At 42.4% G+C, this 18,383-nt stretch overlaps 1 long non-coding RNA gene across 1 annotated transcript in view; it reads left to right on the top strand.

The window, feature by feature from the left end:
* LOC142301696 (uncharacterized) overlaps positions 1-18,383 on the top strand; it is a 54,379-nt gene that overhangs the window by 16,540 nt on the left and 19,456 nt on the right. Inside the window, exon 2 of the long non-coding RNA XR_012752868.1 lies at positions 5,731-5,926. This is a non-coding gene — a long non-coding RNA (uncharacterized LOC142301696). The remainder of the gene's footprint in view (positions 1-5,730; positions 5,927-18,383) is intronic.

Consider the following 18,383-nt stretch of genomic DNA (forward strand, 5'->3'; position numbering starts at 1 on the left):
TGCGGGACCTCTCTCTGCTGGTGCGGATGGTAACATAGCTCGGGTGTCACAGCTCTCCACAGGCAGAGCTTGGCCCCAGGGAGGATGATAGGAGTGGTAGTCGCCTATGGCGATGTGCCGGCAGTAACGGGACGACACAGAGGGTGCAGTTCAAGTTCTTTACTCACTGGAAGCACACTGCCATTGGAGCACCGAGCTACACTGTGATGGGCTTCAGCCGATCCCGGTTACTTCGGAAGTCGAGGCCAGTATTTCCTTTTGTGCATCTCCTTTCGACGGTTTCCCTCCACCTCCAGCTCCTGGGTCGTGGAACAGGTCACGGGTGCCTTCTGCACTTCCCGAAAACCCTGGGATCCCCCTTCTTTTCTAAGAACCCAGGTCGAGATTCCCGCTCTAGACCACGGGCCCAAAACTGTCCGTGTCTCTGCTAATCTCCTCCTGAGTGCGATCTGGCCCTTGCTGCGCCCGGAACAGACTGACTACTGAGTGTGATGGCTCCTAACTACCCCTGTTGGTGCCCCACCTCCTGAGTTCCTGAACTAGTGGACAAAAGATCCCATACCTCATGATGGCCACCCCAGCACCCAGTCCCAGGGGAAGAGCTCCCATGTTATGTGATGGTTGAGTGTGTTGTTGTTGGTTTTTCGGCAATGACCTCCTCCGTATCCGAGATGAATACTGCACCTCAGGTGAGGTGCAGTATCCTGTGGCCCCTGAAGCCGCAGGGTGGCACAATAACAGAGAATGAAGTATGTCTCCTAAAAAAAAAATATATTGCAATTACACATGTTTATCATGCACATGTTTATTTCCTTTGTCTGTATAGGAGCAACACAAAAAAGCAGAGACATAAAGTCAAATTGGACATAATTTGCACACAAAATCCCAAAACTTGGCAGGACAACAATGTTGGCACAATCAACTTAATATTTACAATAAATAATGGCAATCAATCGCTTCCTATTACCATCAAAAAGCTCCTTATGTGGCGCCCCTGACCTGGTCAGGCACCACAGAGTACTGCACCCATGCTGAGACAGTGCTTCCAGGTAATTCCAAAAGGCCAGAATGAGGTGTGTACACACAAACACATAGTGACCAGGTCTCCCACATCTTTAGAGGGGACCCTTGGGTAGCTCTGAAGAGGTTAATTTTCAATTCTCAGCAAGGGGTGTAGAGGAGGGGCTGATAGCTAAGATGCAGTGGCAGTAGGAAAAGGAGGAGGAGCAAGCCAGTCTGGAGTAGTATACAGAAGTTGCTGAAGGAAGCAGACGTACAGCCACGCTAGCCAGACCCTGCTTGTGTGGTAGCTGTTAGCGGGGGAGTACAGTGACCACAAAGTCAGCCTGAAAGACACCTGCAGAGGGGCAGTCGAGTACGGGGATTGCTGGTAACTACGCATGCACAGGTAACAGGTCCCTAGAGCCAGATATCGATCTTCTGATCTGCTAAACCTGCCGGTGAGGGGACTAGAGGTTCCTCACCAAAGATACAGAGCTCGAGCCTCAGCAGCAACAGGGGGACCCATAGGGGACCCATAAGGAGATAGGGCCAGAAGCCATCTCACGAGGTCCACGCTGCCGGCAAACGGGCCAGAAAGGGAAGGAGAGGCAGTAGCGACTTTCCCTGGATGAATCCCACGATACTACAAGTCAGGGGTTATCCGAAACAAAAGAAGTGCAAGAAAGGCGAGTTAATAGCTACCCTCAGAACGGCCTGCGGGAATTCCTGGTTCCACCTGGTATAATCTCAGCATCACCCGGGTATCTCACCAACCAACTAAAAGTGAGTAAACAAGTTAAAAGACTTTCTGGACTGCGACTGATTCATTCTGTGACCTGTGGTTCCACACACATATACCCCTGCCCCTGGGGCCAGCCTCACTCTCGGGAGGCCATAACACCAGACTGCAGACACCATCAGCCCCAGACGCTCATTAAACTGCAGTGGCGGTCCCCTACCACCCTGACCGCAAAACCGAGAGTGGCGTCATGACTCCTATGAAAGTGAACCTGACATACCTGTTGCCAGAAGGGTCCCTACAGAGAAGTCTCCACAGTGTCCCGCTGCAGCGCTGTGGTGGGCGACTCACTTACACATATCAACTGGAATTTTGGACTACTCTTCTTTTGCAAACTGGTCCACTGGTCTTTCATATTTGAAGGGTGCCTTCTCCCAACAGCAATTTTAAGATCTCTCCATAGGTGTTCCATGGGATTTGGATCCGAACTCATTGCTGCCACTTCCGAAATCTCCAGCGCTTTGTTTCAATCCATTTCTGAGAGCTTCTTGTATGTTTGGGCTCTTTGACCTGCTGGAAGACCAATGACCTAGGACGCAATGCCAGCTTTCTGAGCTTTCTGACGCTGTGCACTACATTACAACCCCAAATCCTTTGGTAATCTTCAGATGTCATGATGCCTTGCACACATTCAAGGCACCCAGTGTCAGAGACAGCAAGACAGCCCCAAAACATCTTTGAACTTTTACCATATTTGACTGTATTGTGTTCTTTTCTTTGTAGGCCTCATTCCATTTTTTTTAAGTAGTAGAGTGATGTGCTTTACCAAAAAGCTCTATCTTGGTCTCATCTTTCCACAAGATGTTTTTACAGAAGGATTTTAGCTTACTTATGTACATTTTGGCATATTTCAATCTAGCTGTTTTATTTCTTTGTCTGCAGTGGGGTCTCCTTCATAGCGTTTAATTTAATTCAAATGTCGACAGATAGTTTCGCTGACACTGATGTACCCTGAGCTTGCAGGACAGCTTGAATTTCTTTGGAATTCAATTGGGGCTGCTTATCCACCACCTGGCCTATCCTGTGTTTCAATCTTTCATCAATTTTACTCTGTTGTCCATGTCCAGAGAGATTAGTTACAGGGTCATGGGTTGTAAAATTCATTTTATTGTGCACCATGGACAAGGGAACATCAAGATCTTTGGAGATGGACTTATAAGCTTGAGATTGTTGATATTTTTCAACAATTTTGGTTCTCAAGTCCTCAGACAGTTTTCTTCTCCTCTTTCTGTTCTCCATGCTTAGGGTGGCACGTACATCACACAATGCAAACATTGAGTCAACATCTCTCCTTTTTATCTGGTTTAGGTGTGATTTCCACAACTTTTTAAAGGTGCCAACAATTTTGGTCAATTTTCGGGGTTTTGTGTGAAATTATGTCCAACATGCCTTCTTTTCTCAGTATTTTGTCTTGTTCCAATACACACAAAGTAAATATATGTTTATGACAAAACATGTATAATTACAGTAATTTTCTTGGAGAAATACTTCATTTTCTGGAACAATTTCAGGGGTGCCAACACTTTCAGCCATGGCTGTATTAATTCTTTAATTATTTAGTCTGGACATTTTTAGAAACTCAATGCCTATGATCCAGAATTTTGATTTAAATACCACACCCTTCTGCAACAGGGCAGATCCCTCTCAAATTTTGCTCACATCTGCATATAAATACACCAAGTGCAATGCAATATAAAATCGCATTTCACTGGCATCAATGTTATTCAATGAGGCACTGTTTGATCTGCGATTTTTTCTTCTGCTTTTATCTGACTGAGGAAAAAAAATTGCAGCATGCTAGTACGGTTGTGTATTTCCGACAGGACTCGACAGTGCAAGTCTATGGGTATGAGAAAAAGAACCATCTGTATGCCGTCAGTTTTTTATGATTACATTACCATTTTGCATTGCATACAGATGTCATGTGCCGCCCCCGTGTCAGCAGCCAACACTGCTCGGATCCGGACCTTCAGGGGTGGAGGCTTGAGGGTCTCCGGACCCAGGGGTCTCGCGGACACGCCGAATAAAAAGGGGACGTATATGTACTGCCTGGGCCGTATTAAGTTCGTGACGCCACCCACTGTATGTGGTGAGGTAGGACACCACCACTGCTGTGACGGGGCACCCGGGGGAGATGTTGTGCAGCAAGTTGTTTACCCCTCCGTGGGCAGGGATGGTGGCCCCGGGACTCGGTTGGTGCGTGCAGGGGATGGCGACCGCAGGGGGTGCTGGTGTACTCATTTTTAGAAACACACACAAGTCTCTGGTAAACCAAGGTGATGGTGGCCGGTGCCGCGGCCGGTTGCGTTCTGGTCCCCCACCCGGCTGGTGGTCTCTATCCTTTTCCTGCACTGCTTTAAGTAGAAATAACTTCCTAGTATGAAACGTAATAGTCCGCTCCCGGCTGGATGTGGCCTAAGGAGCTGTGCCCGCAGACGTTGACCCATGGGATCTATGGGCCTTGGCGGTGACCTCTTATTCCTAATCGGTGGGCTGTTGTCTTCTATGAGGGACTTGGGTGGGACAGAACCTCTAGTCCTTGCCTCAATCGGTTAGTTAACCAGCTCCAGTCGATTCTGGTTTCTGGCTTCAGGGTCCGAGTATCCCCCTTTGTGCTACGGTTTCCGGGTCGGTTTCCCATGTCGGTACCGGCGGGCTACAACCCTGTTCCGGTCCACCTCGGTTCCACCGAGCCATCTTCCCGTCTCCTGCTGACGGAGACCACCGTCTGCCTCCTAGCCAGCGGCACCAGGGCTCCTACCCTGGTACCTGTCAGTTTGCTTCAGGCCTGACACACAGGCCTGACCTCAACTCAAACTCCTCTCCAACTGAACCTCAACACCTTACTGCTGGTTTTCCCGCCCCGGGCTGTCTAAACCCCTGGGTGGGCGTGTACCAACCACCTGGCCACGCCCACTGGTGTGTCTATCTGTCCCTAAGGGGGTGACTAGGGTTTAATGGTTGGCTGTGTGTTTCCTCATGAGGGAATGGTGTTATGCGAGGGCCTATTTGTGACTACCTAGTTTTGCCAGGGCGTCACAGTCATATGCATGAAATACGGATCCTAGGCAAGAAAAACAATCATACATTTGCATAGCCCTCCTATAACAAATAGAATACCAAATGGATTTCACTTGCCTCACTTTTCTGGATAAAAACTGGTGGGATTTTTTATTTTTTTTATGCATATGTGAGCAAATCCTTATATTCATAGCGATCCCATATACAAATCACTTTTATATCTTATCTTTATAACTTTTAATTGTAAATTTTATTCAAAATATTTTTTTCTTTTATTCATATCACCTATGAAGACTTGATCTTTGGTGGATATTTTCCTTATGATTAGCTGTACTATAGCATGTAATGTAATAGCTGCAATGCATTATGGAGAAGCCCATGCGGCTGCATCTAAGATGATGTGAGCCTTGTCTGACTGATGACGGAGGGCATTGTTGGGAGATTTAGGCTAATCAGATTGCAAAGGGTTCAAATATTCTGTTACCTGTGAATTTCCTCAAGTCTGACACAAATTCAATTAACATTGAATTAATTGCTTCATCTCTGCTATGTATCTATCAGTCCCTGTCCTCACACATATTAGGACTAATTTCATGAAAACCCCGGAAAAGTGCTCTCAGCAGCATTGGGCCATCCCTACATGTTAAAAGGAAACTTAACAAGTTAATCAAAGTGTCTCTTCTTGATGTAACCACTCACAACTGGTATCACTGAGATGTCAATGTATTTATACAATTTTAGGAGGAATAACAAGACTGGCCCAATACATAGTTGTGAGAAGAAATGATGCAGAAATCTTAATTAATGGGGATTTCAATACAAAGTAAAAATAGGAGAAATTCTAAAGTGATCTCAACAGTAACACACAACGCAGTCTTCAACGAAATGTAACTTTGTGTTCATTGCAGAAAACAAGTGTGTAAAACAATGTCCAACTGGGACATACAACACAAGTGAAGAAGCCGATGGAGTGACACTTGGCTTCTGTTCAGCTTGCCACCAGGTCTGCACTACATGCCATGGAGGATCAGCCAAGGACTGTGATATGTGTGCTTCTGGATACTACAAACTGCTTCACCTTTGCATACTACATTGCCCCCCTGGGTAAGTACATTGATGCTCTCTATTAGTCTAGTAGTATGTGTACTGTCATCCATGGTAATAACTATGTAAATTCACTCAACTTGTATGCATGCAGCCTCGACGACCTACAGACTATGCGTCTGTTTCTGTCAAGCACTGAGTATTCATTAATTTCTAGAAGTTACTGAGGACCAGAGGGCAATCACTGTGAGTGGAAGAAAGGTGATTCCAGCAGCTAAATAGGAAAGGGTTCTTTACAGTAAGAGTAGTCAGATTGTGGAATGTCCTACTACAAGAGGTGGTAATGGCTGACACTAGAAAAAAGAGCTGCATGATTTGCACAGTAAACACAACATTGTCGGTTATACATGATTTAATGACAAAATGTATCATTGGTGGAGAAAGGTTGAACTAGAACTATATGGACCTAGGTCTTTTTTTCAACCTATATAACTATGTACTGTCTCTTTGCCTATGAACTAAGGCCGGCGTCACACGGGATGATATGTCATGCGATCACATGAGCGATCGCACCTGCCCCCGTCGTTTGTGCGTCACGGGCAATTTGTTGCCCGTGGCGCACAAAGTCGGTAACCCCCTGTCACACATACTTACCTCCCGAACGACCTCGCTGTGGGCGGCGAACATCCTCTTCCTGAAGGGGGAAGGATATTCGGCGTCACAGCGACGTCACACAGCGGCCGCCCAATGGAAGCGGAGGGGCGGAGATTAGCGGGACGTAACATCCCGCCCACCTCCTTCCTTCCTCATTGCCGGCGGGACGCAGATAAGTTGTGTTCGTCATTCCCGGGGTGTCACATGGAGCGATGTGTGCTGCCTCGGGAATGACGAACTACCGGCGCACAGAAGGAGGAACTACTTTATGAAAATGAACGACGTGTCAACGAGCAACGATAAGGTGAGTATTTTTGCTCGTTCACAGTCGTTCGTAGCTGTCACATGCCGGATTTGCGTCACGGAGTCCGTGACCCCGACGACATATCGCCCGATATATCGTAGCGTGTGACGCCGCCCTTACCCCTCTCATTGTGGGCTAGTCCCAAAACTTAACTACTTCTTGCCCTACAGCCTGGCAACTACATATAATACTGCTATGTATGATGCACTATATAGCAACGTTTTACAAAACATAACATTACCATCATAATGAAACAAGACATCAGAATTTGCATTACAATTCACATACCACATTGTTTACAAAGACGCAGAACACAAGTCACATTACACTACATGACAATATAATAACGCGATTGGTGCCTTCATATTCATGCCCAGGATGGTAAAGTGTTAAAATGTAAAAGATTTGTTTTGCCATTTGCTACTTTCTGAAATATATGCATATTACCCTGGAGTAACAGAAGAAAAAAAATAAGATGAAGAAACGTCAAATCATTTGGGAAAAGCCATAAAGTTTTCAGCATCTCATTTATGGCGCACAGTATATTTTCAAATAATACAGAGAACATGAGACCTCGCATGAGTCCAGCTCATAACGACTTCCTTCCCAAAATGATCTCATTAGAGCATGCATAAAGCTATCAGACAGTAATCAAATAATGGCATATAAAATGCCTTTTGCACTTCAAATTGCTTAGCATAGGTGTCTGTTACATAGAAATCTGTCACAAATTGAGCATTCTTGGGAATCTGTTATATGAGATATAAATTCAATTTGAGGCTCTACTTTAACTAGAAAATATGTGGTTCCGGTTTACTCCGTGTACTGTATTGTTTCATAGGCTCAATATGTGTGAATCACTTAGATCCTGTACACTTTAATTTTAATCCGTTATAAATATTTTAGTTTATTATACCATTACCTGCATTAAATAATTCAGAATGGAACTGTATCCTTCAGAAATAGATGCTTAGAACAGTAGGTCTACAAGACATTTCGGTCATATAGAAATATTCCGTGAAAATATAAGGCTGATTAACATGGGAAATAATAATATAATGATGGCTAATGAAGGTGATTATTTACAAAATTGACAGCTTGATGTTAAAGGGAACCTGTCAGTTAAAAACTGGCTATTAACCTGTAGACATAGGGTTAATCATCGGGTCAATAGCAATCTACTGCAACCCAGCAGCTCTGGAAGCCTTTCTACCAGGGGGAATTTAACTTTATTCCTGTCGGGAGCCTCGGGCTTTCGGTCATAGAGGTGCAGCTCACCGTCACCGCTTTGTACATAGTGAGCAGTGTGACGCCCTGGGCTAGCCAGGTAGTCACAGTTAGAGCCCCGCACAACACCTGTCCCCTAAAAAGGTGTCATCAGCCAACCATTAAAACCCTAGTCACCTCTCTCAGTGCTTGATGGACACACCAGGGGGTGGAGCCAGGTGGTTGGCCACGCCCACCGAGGAGTTCAGAGAGCCTGAGGCAGGAAATCAGTGGAGTTGGAGTTAAACAGTCTGTTAGTGGAGGTGAAGTGAAGTGTAGGCAGGCCTGTGTGTCAGGTCTGCAGCTGTTTGAGAGGTGCCAGGGTTGGAGCCCGGGCACCTTTGGCTAGGAGGCAAGTGGTGGCCTCAGCCTGCAGGAGCCGGGAAGACGGCTCGATGGAACCGTGTGGACCGGGACAGGGTAGTGGCCCGCCGGTACCGACCCGGGGAACCGACTCGGAAACCGGAGCACAAAGGGGGGTAACTCAGACCCTGAAACGAGGTCCAGAAGCCACTGGACCGAGTTAATTAACTGATTGCAGTCTGGACTATAGGCCCTTTCCCACCCAAGTCCCGACTGACAACAACAGCCCAACGAGGGGGATAGAAAGCCACCGCACAGGCAGAGAGATCCCACGGGCCAGCGTCTGCGGGCAAACAGTCTCTCCCGACATTCACAAGGCCAGGGAGCGGACTCCCATCGCTGAAGTGCAGGCAGTCCACAGATACACAAACACGATGCAGGAAAAAGGCAGAGAACACCAACCGGGTGGTGGACCCGATGCAGCCGGCTGCGGGCACCGACCACCATCATCTTGGTTTACCAGAGACTTGTGTGTGTTACTAATCGTGAGTACAACAGTGCCCTCCGACCGTGCACCCCCCAACCACACAATACCCAACGGGTCCCGGGGCCATCATCCCTGCCCATGGAGGGGTTAACATCTTGCTGCGCAACATCTCCCCCGGGTGCCCAGTAAATGCAGCGGTGGTGTCCACCTTCACCACAACCCGTGGGTGGCGTCACAAACTCAAACACAGCTCCGTCCGTACGCCTACGTCCCCCTAAAGCGCCAGCCCCCCCTTTCAGATCGAAGTGGATCATGGGGCCCCCGGATCCGGAGACGCTCGAGCCATCACCCGGCGAGTCTGGATCCGAGCGGCTGTAACTACACCCCGTCACTGACTGACAGCAGGATCAGCACTAATGTAATGCAGAGCTGATCAGTTGCTGCCGAAACATTGTTACAGCCACTGCTCAATATGTACTAAGCGGTGAAGCAAATTGCTCCGGCTACACTTCTATGATTGAAAGCCTAAGGCTGCCAAGAGTTCCATTGCTCCCGATAGCCAGGCTTTCAGTGTAGCAGCTGGACAGTTTTAGAACCCTATTAACTTGCAGAAAATAATCTCATATCTGCATTAACTTTTACCTCCTAACTGTCAGATACAATGTAAGTATGATCTGATCAATGTAACTATTATTATTATTATTATTAATAATAATTATTATAGCGCTATCAATTCCATGGCACTTTACATGTGAAAGGGGTATACATAATAGGGACAAGTACAATAATCATAAACAGTACAAGACACAGACAGGTACAGGAGGAGAGAGGTCCCTGCCCACGAGGGCTCACAGTCTACAAGGGATAGATGAGGATACAGTAGGTTATGGTAGAGCTGATTGTGCAGTGTTATATCAGACTGAGGGTTACGGCAGGTTGTAGGCTTGTCGGAAGAGGTGGGTCTTCAGGTTCCTTTTGAAGCTTGGCAAGGTAGGCGACAGTCTGATGTGTTGTGGCAGAGCATTCCAGAGTATGGGGGAGGCATGGGAGAAATCTTGGATGCGATGGTGGGAAGAGGAGATGAGAGGGGAGTAGAGAAGGAGATCTTGTGAGGATCAGAGGTTACGTGTAGGTAAGTACCAGGAGACTAGGTCACAGATGTAGGGAGGAGACAGGTTGTGGATGGCTTTGTATGTCATGGCTAGTGTTTTGAACTGGAGTCATTGGGCAATGGGAAGCCAGTGAAGGGATTGGCAGAGAGGAGAGGTCGGGGAGTAGCGGGGGGAGAGGTGGATTAGCCAGGCAGCATAGTTTAGAATAGATTGTAGGGGTGCGAGACTGTTAGAAGGGAGGCCATAGAGCAGGAGGTTGCAATAATCCAGACTGGAGATAATAAGGGCATGTATTAGGGTTTTTGCAGCTTCTTGAGAAAGGAATGTACATATCCGTGAAATATTTTTGAGTTGGATTTATTCTAAAATGCCTCAGGCAAATGGCAGCGCTTAACCCTGAAAAAAACCTGCTGTATTCTTGCAGCTTGGTTCTATTGGCAAAGACACCCCTTTACTTAGCCAGGTTTTAATAAGTTATATAAGGGATTTTATACAAAAAATCCACAAAGAACCAGCGCTAAATGGGTTTTTTTATATATATATTTATTAAAGAAAATATTGCTATCCTTGTTCCAAGGCAAGGTGTTTAATAGTACACAATACACTAAAAAAATTTATAAAACCACATATACCAAAAAAACACAAATTGAATAAATCAGAATTGAAAATAAAAAATAAAAATAAAAATAAAAATAAAAATAATAGTATAACACAGATAAATCAAAATCCACACAAAGGGTTTTGGTATAGACCCGTTTCCTCAGAGGTGATCCGAAATTCACAATAATTAATATCTCACTCAGCTATCGTAATGCCCCGGCCGGTGGCATATACTTGATTTAGTAAAATATTGTGACTGATAGCATATAGGTGTACCACACCACCTCTGACTAATTTGCAAGCCTATTTTGCACACATCAAGCTTTGCACAATCTGTTGTAAAAATCAAAACCCTCAATCCACAATGTGAGACCAGTGGGATTTGCCAGCAGATTTTGGTCTGCAGTAATATAGACTTAATTCCCCCGTTAGATAAACTGAAGTCGTTGTCAATGCAGGATTAACTTGTTGAATTTTCCAAGCACCTACTTGGAAGCATGTGGTCGTGAACAATACAGGTTGTGGGGAGGATGTCAGGTTACCACAACCCCCTTAGTTAGAGTCTCTAGACCACTATACGGTGCCACAACTAAGCGGTTCCGTATTGTCCCAGTTACCCAGCAGCTAGGTGCAGCCGCTGGAAGCACCGATTATTTGCTGCAATTAGAATGTATGATCAGCGGTTTTACTCAACCTCTCCAGCGGGCAGTCCGATCTGTGTCCAGTGTGGGCTGAATGTGTCCACACACCGAAGGAGTTTACTTGGCAAGCTGTCACTACACAGGTAAAGCAGACAGTGCAAGATTCCAATCCAGTCCACTTCCAATGTGAACAATGAATAGCCGTAGAGGGCACCACTGGAGAATGGTCGCAGGCAAAAATAACAGCGGTAACTTCTCAACCTTTTCAGCAGACAGTCCGGACCGTGTCCTTTAGAGGCTGACTAGTGCCGTACAAGGGAGAGGTTGTTTGACAGAGTATCACCACACAGGTGGAGTAGGCAAAGCAGAGTCTTAATCCGACGCGCGTTTCGGGGGCGTGCACCGGCCCCCTTCCTCAAGGATGACTGGGCTATTGCCTAGAGCGCTATTTATGCGCATATTAAGTTACTTGCAATTTACATAAAAGTAAATAGTATTTCAGTTCACATTTTAATCACTGTATATATCAATTTATAAAAAAGTTATTCATAATACCCATAGACCGGAGTACAATGCAACATAGTATAATATAATATAACAACTTGTGCAAAGGTTTTTCTGGGCAATCCAGTATATAGCCCTACTTTTACCATCATATACTGGACAGAATATATACATGTGTACACTATTTTTCAGCAGTTCTATTTTAGATTTTAAAATTTTAAAATTTAAAAAAAATTTTTATTAATATTATAAGAGAACATCATAAATGGTATAAATTTGCTATAATAAGTCTCTTATATTCAAAAACACTCTTAGACCAGTGAGACACTAATTTTGAGGTGTGTTACACATATACATATTTATCCATATCCATTACATCCATATATGGTTATATACTCTTTTTTTTTTTTTTTTTTGTATTAATACCAGTATCTTTAGTTCTTCTGCCTATTTATATATATAAAACTATAAATTAATTAAAAGCAAACAGTTCAATGTCATTATTGAGTCCATATGGTTTCAAAGTATTCAATTCAAAAATCCATTGGCTCTCTGCCCGTGACATTTTTTTAATAAAATCGCCACCCCTCCAGTCCTTTGTTATTTTTTGCACACCCCATACTTCGGATCCCTTAAAAAACCCTCCATGTTTTAACGCATAATGTCTGGATAGGGGGTGTTTAGTAGATTTATTTTTAACATTTCGAATGTGTTCACCCACCCTTTTCCATAGGGGTCTAATAGTTCTCCCAATGTATTTTTTCTGACAAGGACATTGAATGCAATATACAACTCCCTTTGATTGACATGTGATGAATTCTTTAATCATAATTTCTGACTGTCCATGTACAAAGGATTTTCGTGTGATATTCTTTGTGTTTTTACACACTATACAACTTTTGCATGGAAAATAGCCTTTCAAGTCGAATAATCCTGTTTTTTTGGGTACTGTAAAATTACGTATAGTGGGTGCCACTAAATTGCCAATGTTGTTGGCCTTTCTATATATAAATTTTGGATTAGTGGGCAAAAATTCCCCTATTATTTTATCCTCTTTCAAGAGGTTCCAATACTTTTTGACAATGTTTTTAAAAATTCTTACTTGTGCAGTGTATTGGAGAATTATGGGGATATTAAAATCATTGGATTTAGGAGAGATGGGTGCGACTTGTTTACTTTGAAGTAAATTTTTTCTTTCTATCAATTTCGTCTGTGCATACGCATCCTTCAGAAACTCCCCCCTATATCCTTTCTGGACAAATTTCTTTGTTAGTGCACCCGCTTCCATCTCAAAATCTTCTTGTTTACTACAGTTTCTGTATGCTCTGATATATTGGCTTTTTGGAACATTTAGGAGCCAACTTGGAAGATGGCAACTCCTCAATGATATATAGCTATTTGTATCGGTAGGTTTATGGTAGGTTTTAGTTAAAATCTGACCATTTTCAATGAAAATATTTAGATCAAGAAAATTAATCATTGTGGCACTCACTGTATGGGTGAACTTAAGGTGATATTCATTTACGTTTAGACCTGCCAAGAACTCATGAAGTGACTGACCGTCACCTGACCAAATAAAAAGAACATCATCAATGAAGCGACGCCAGAGGACCAGGTTCTCCCGAAGCACGCCCCCAGGGTATATGGTGTCTTCCTCCCACCTCCCCATATAGAGGTTGGCGTAGCTTGGGGCGAACCTGGTCCCCATGGCTGTCCCCCACTTTTGCAAAAAGTATTGGACCCCATATCGAAAATAATTGTGATTTAATATAAACAAAATACATTTCTCCAAGTAGTCAATCTGCATTTGGGGAAATAATCCGGACTTGATTAGAAAATATTTTGAGGCTTCACAGCCCTTTAGATGCTCAATAGAGGTATACAGTGAGGTGACATCAATGGACCCCAAAATATAATTTTGCTCCCATTTTACTTCTTGTAAGAGCTGCAACACTTGAGTGCTATCTTTCAAAAAAGCAGGTAATAGTGGAACGCATTTTTGAAGATGAATATCTATATACCTTGATAGGTTGGCTGTCAAACAGCCAATACCCGATATAATAGGGCGTCCTGGGGGGTTTTGCATTGTCTTGTGAATTTTAGGTACGTGGTAGAAGACAGCTAGTCTGGGGGTCTGGTTCCTAATGTAAGATGCTTCATTTTTGTTTAAAATTCCCTTGTCAAGACCTCTCCTGACTAGGGAATTAAGTTCCTCTATATAGGTATTTGTAGGGTCAGAGGACAACATAGCATACGTTGACCTATCTCCTAATAGGCGAGCTGATTCTTTCTCATAGTCACCCATGTCCATCACGACTATGCCCCCTCCCTTATCTGCCGGGCGTATTATTATATTCCCATTTTTTTGCAAGTTTTTTATTGCTGTTATTTCCCCCATTGTTAAGTTGTTCTTCCGATTTCCACATTGCGTTGGGTTTTTCAACCGTCTAATGTCGTTCACTACACATTTTTGAAAAGTGAAAAAGGAGTCCGAATATTCATTTATTGGGTGAAAGTTAGACTGACATTTAAGGTCAGTAGTTTGATTAGTTACATTAGTCGAGTCCGTCGGGTTCGTCATATTTTTAACCACAGGGTTTTTCAAAAAATGTTTTTTTAGGGCCAGTTTTCTCATGAATTGTTTCACCCCAATGAAAGCTTGGAACCTGTTAAGGCCCACAGAGGGTGCAAATTTTAGCCCTTTTTGTAATAAAGAAGTTTCATTAATGGTTAATTGATGATGACTGAGATTAAAGATTTTTTGTGATTGTTGATTCTCTTCTAGTTGACTATTTATTTTCTTTTTGGTGCGTTTCCCTCCCCTACACCCTCTTTTGTATTCCTTTTTCCTACCCTGAAAAAATCCAGGGTGGTAGTATTCCGTGTTGATTTGGGGCGTCCAGGATTAATACTGACATATCTCCTATTAAGTCTCTGGGGTCGAGATTGTGTAGGTTTAATTCTTGAGTTGACAGGCGTATTATTATTGTTAGTTTCTGGCAAAATAGACCTGCCTCTTAAAGACGTGGAGGGTTCATTCATACTACTCCCAGGGTCTATAGGTACTTCCAAAATGGGAGTATCGTTTGAACTTCTACCACCTATTGCTTGTTCATGCAAACCAGTGTTTGTTTGGGGGGTGTTTGCCAAATTCGGTGTACTGGCAGAATCTAATAACAAATTTTGGGTTAGTTGTTCCATGGAAGTTTCATATACGGAAAAAACTTCTTCCTCTTCCATGGATCCTGCATCAGGGGTGCATTCAATTTGATCTATGATTTCAAATTGGTTAAGTTCTAATGGATCCCTTCCATCATATCTACTTGATTTATCCAAATAAGTCTGGGGCATGGTGGAACTTCTCCTACCCGATAAAGCGGATAAGCCCAAGTCTCTCCCATATTTTCTTTCTTTTTTCTCAATAATTTCTTTTTCTTTATTTTGTATCCGTTTTAATATATTTTTAGACAGATTGGATATTTCGTAATTATTTTTATGGGGTTTTATTTCATCAAATAGTTGAAGAATTCGACTTTTATTTAGTATGAGTTGTTTTTTTCTTTTATCAATAATGAATTGAACTGCCTGTCTAGAAAAATCTTTAAAAAGTTCATCCCATTCTAAAAGGGTTTGGCGATCTCCTATATCTCCTGATAGGGCTTTACTAACCAGTAATCCTTTAGGTATAATATCGGCTTCCAGATACCTTTCAAGAGTAGCTACTTCCCATAAATCTCTCATCTCTTTTAAAAGTAATTGTTCTAACTCCCTAAGTTTCTTTTTAATTATAGATATATCCGGACCATTAACAGTGTTTGATTGTGGCTTTTCCGCATAACCAAAAAACCTTTGCACTTTAAAAATCCTATCTTTGCGGTTTTCCCACAAATCCCCCATTTTGACCTACGCGGGAGTATATATAACAAAGCCTGGACAAGGATAGCACGTGTTGTGGGTTAGCAGCTAGCCACAAGGGGTTAATAAGATATATTCTAAAATGCCTCAGGCAAATGGCAGCGCTTAACCCTGAAAAAAACCTGCTGTATTCTTGCAGCTTGGTTCTATTGGCAAAGACACCCCTTTACTTAGCCAGGTTTTAATAAGTTATATAAGGGATTTTATACAAAAAATCCACAAAGAACCAGCGCTAAATGGGTTTTTTTATATATATATTTATTAAAGAAAATATTGCTATCCTTGTTCCAAGGCAAGGTGTTTAATAGTACACAATACACTAAAAAAATTTATAAAACCACATATACCAAAAAAACACAAATTGAATAAATCAGAATTGAAAATAAAAAATAAAAATAAAAATAAAAATAAAAATCAAAATAATAGTATAACACAGATAAATCAAAATCCACACAAAGGGTTTTGGTATAGACCCGTTTCCTCAGAGGTGATCCGAAATTCACAATAATTAATATCTCACTCAGCTATCGTAATGCCCCGGCCGGTGGCATATACTTGATTTAGTAAAATATTGTGACTGATAGCATATAGGTGTACCACACCACCTCTGACTAATTTGCAAGCCTATTTTGCACACATCAAGCTTTGCACAATCTGTTGTAAAAATCAAAACCCTCAATCCACAATGTGAGACCAGTGGGATTTGCCAGCAGATTTTGGTCTGCAGTAATATAGACTTAATTCCCCCGTTAGATAAACTGAAGTCGTTGTCAATGCAGGATTAACTTGTTGAATTTTCCAAGCACCTACTTGGAAGCATGTGGTCGTGAACAATACAGGTTGTGGGGAGGATGTCAGGTTACCACAACCCCCTTAGTTAGAGTCTCTAGACCACTATACGGTGCCACAACTAAGCGGTTCCGTATTGTCCCAGTTACCCAGCAGCTAGGTGCAGCCGCTGGAAGCACCGATTATTTGCTGCAATTAGAATGTATGATCAGCGGTTTTACTCAACCTCTCCAGCGGGCAGTCCGATCTGTGTCCAGTGTGGGCTGAATGTGTCCACACACCGAAGGAGTTTACTTGGCAAGCTGTCACTACACAGGTAAAGCAGACAGTGCAAGATTCCAATCCAGTCCACTTCCAATGTGAACAATGAATAGCCGTAGAGGGCACCACTGGAGAATGGTCGCAGGCAAAAATAACAGCGGTAACTTCTCAACCTTTTCAGCAGACAGTCCGGACCGTGTCCTTTAGAGGCTGACTAGTGCCGTACAAGGGAGAGGTTGTTTGACAGAGTATCACCACACAGGTGGAGTAGGCAAAGCAGAGTCTTAATCCGACGCGCGTTTCGGGGGCGTGCACCGGCCCCCTTCCTCAAGGATGACTGGGCTATTGCCTAGAGCGCTATTTATGCGCATATTAAGTTACTTGCAATTTACATAAAAGTAAATAGTATTTCAGTTCACATTTTAATCACTGTATATATCAATTTATAAAAAAGTTATTCATAATACCCATAGACCGGAGTACAATGCACACCCATCTCTCCTAAATCCAATGATTTTAATATCCCCATAATTCTCCAATACACTGCACAAGTAAGAATTTTTAAAAACATTGTCAAAAAGTATTGGAACCTCTTGAAAGAGGATAAAATAATAGGGGAATTTTTGCCCACTAATCCAAAATTTATATATAGAAAGGCCAACAACATTGGCAATTTAGTGGCACCCACTATACGTAATTTTACAGTACCCAAAAAAACAGGATTATTCGACTTGAAAGGCTATTTTCCATGCAAAAGTTGTATAGTGTGTAAAAACACAAAGAATATCACACGAAAATCCTTTGTACATGGACAGTCAGAAATTATGATTAAAGAATTCATCACATGTCAATCAAAGGGAGTTGTATATTGCATTCAATGTCCTTGTCAGAAAAAATACATTGGGAGAACTATTAGACCCCTATGGAAAAGGGTGGGTGAACACATTCGAAATGTTAAAAATAAATCTACTAAACACCCCCTATCCAGACATTATGCGTTAAAACATGGAGGGTTTTTTAAGGGATCCGAAGTATGGGGTGTGCAAAAAATAACAAAGGACTGGAGGGGTGGCGATTTTATTAAAAAAATGTCACGGGCAGAGAGCCAATGGATTTTTGAATTGAATACTTTGAAACCATATGGACTCAATAATGACATTGAACTGTTTGCTTTTAATTAATTTATAGTTTTATATATATAAATAGGCAGAAGAACTAAAGATACTGGTATTAATACAAAAAAAAAAAAAAAAAAGAGTATATAACCATATATGGATGTAATGGATATGGATAAATATGTATATGTGTAACACACCTCAAAATTAGTGTCTCACTGGTCTAAGAGTGTTTTTGAATATAAGAGACTTATTATAGCAAATTTATACCATTTATGATGTTCTCTTATAATATTAATAAAAAAATTTTTTAAATTTTAAAATTTTAAAATCTAAAATAGAACTGCTGAAAAATAGTGTACACATGTATATATTCTGTCCAGTATATGATGGTAAAAGTAGGGCTATATACTGGATTGCCCAGAAAAACCTTTGCACAAGTTGTTATATTATATTATACTATGTTGCATTGTACTCCGGTCTATGGGTATTATGAATAACTTTTTTATAAATTGATATATACAGTGATTAAAATGTGAACTGAAATACTATTTACTTTTATGTAA

This window comes from Anomaloglossus baeobatrachus, chromosome 4 (assembly GCF_048569485.1).
Source record: "Anomaloglossus baeobatrachus isolate aAnoBae1 chromosome 4, aAnoBae1.hap1, whole genome shotgun sequence".
NCBI classification, from domain to species: Eukaryota; Metazoa; Chordata; class Amphibia; order Anura; family Aromobatidae; genus Anomaloglossus; species Anomaloglossus baeobatrachus.